At 44.5% G+C, this 1782-nt stretch overlaps 1 pseudogene; it reads right to left on the minus strand.

Annotated features, from left to right (window-relative positions):
* LOC132177879 (uncharacterized) overlaps positions 1-1782 on the minus strand; it is a 7716-nt pseudogene continuing 5934 nt past the window's right edge.

Raw genomic sequence — 1782 nt, forward strand, 5'->3', positions numbered from 1 at the left:
TTACTCAAACAAATGAGGGTATTTGTTACGCATGCTTTCTTCCAGTTCCCATGCAGCTTCCTCTGTTGAGTGATTGTTCCACAAGACTTTCACTACTGATATACTTCTGTTTCTAAGGACTTGATCCTTTCTGTCGAGTATTCTTGTTGGTGTCTCTTCGTAAGTCATGTTGGGTTGGATTTGAAAGGGTTCGCTTTCTAAAACATGTGTTGCATCCGGAACATATTTCCTCAACATTGATATATGAAATACGTCATGAATCTCACTTAAGTTCGGGGGTAATGCCAAACGATAAGCTACCGCCCCAACTTTCTCAAGAATTTCAAAAGGACCAACGAACCTGGGACTCAACTTCCCTTTTCTTCCGAATCGCATTACTCCTCTCATAGGAGCAATCTTGAGGAAGACCTTTGTGCCAACTTCAAATTCTAGCTCTCATCGCCTTGCGTCAGCGTAACTCTTTTGTCGACTTTGAGCTGCTGCTAATCTCTGCTTTATTACTGTTATCTTCTCACACGTATCTTGGATGATTTCTGGCCCAAGTAGTTTCCGCTCTCCCACCTCGTCCCAATATAGCGGCGACCTACACTTTCTCCCGTACAAGGCTTCATAAGGTGCCATATCGATGCTTGCGTGATAACTGTTGTTGTAGGCGAATTCTATCAACGGAAGATATTGGATCCAGCTCCCCTTGAAATCAAGAACACACAATCGCAGCATATCTTCCAAAGTTTGAATTGTCCGTTCCGTTTGCCCGTCGGTTTGAGGGTGGAATGCTGTACTGAAAGTTAGCCTTGTACCCATTGCCTCTTGTAAACTCCGCCAAAATCTTGAGGTAAATCTTGGATCTCGATCTGACACAATGGATACGGGAACTCCATGTAGTCGTACGATCTCCTTGACATAGAGTTCTGCGAGCCGATCCATACTGTAATTCATCTTGATCGGTAGAAAGTGTGCAGTTTTAGTTAACCGATCAACAATGACCCAAACCGCATCTTGACCACTTTGGGCCTTGGGAAAACCAGACACAAAGTCCATCGAAATACGTTCCCATTTCCATTCAGGAATAGGGAGAGGGTGTAAAGGCCCTGCAGGTCTTTGATGTTCTGCCTTAACTTGTTGACACGTCAGGCATCGTTCCACGTATTGCGCGATATCCTTCTTCATTCCATTCCACCAATAGCTTTTGCGTAAGTCTCGATACATCTTCGTGCTTCCCGGATGGACTGTATATAAGGATTGATGGGCTTCTGACAAGATGACCTTCTTCAGTTCTGTATTATTGGGAACGCACACTCGGTCACGAAATCTTAACACTCCATCCTTGGAGATTTGGAAATCTGGTTGTAGCCCCTTCTCCATTCCTTCACGAATTATAGTTGACTCGTTGTCTGAAAGCTGTGCTGTCTTGATTTGTTCCAATAAGGTTGACTCCAAGGTTAGGCTGCTCATGCAAGATTGAACTATCTCTATTCCTTCTTTGTCCAGGTCAAGTAGTAACTTCTGTTGCATCGTGAATGTGGCCGATAATGTTCCCTCCGTGGTTCTTCTGCTGAGGGCGTCAGCGACTACATTCGCCTTTCCAGGGTGGTAGTTGATCTTACAGTCGTAGTCGCTTAGTAGTTCCAACCAGCGCCTTTGTCGCATGTTGAGCTCCTTTTGGGTGAAGAAATACTTCAGGCTTTTGTGATCTGTGAAGATTTCGCAATGCTCTCCGTACAAGTAATGTCGCCATATCTTTAAAGCAAAGACTACTGCTGCTAGCTCGAGATCATGAGT

Source organism: Corylus avellana, chromosome ca4 (genome assembly GCF_901000735.1).
Source record: "Corylus avellana chromosome ca4, CavTom2PMs-1.0".
NCBI classification, from domain to species: Eukaryota; Viridiplantae; Streptophyta; class Magnoliopsida; order Fagales; family Betulaceae; genus Corylus; species Corylus avellana.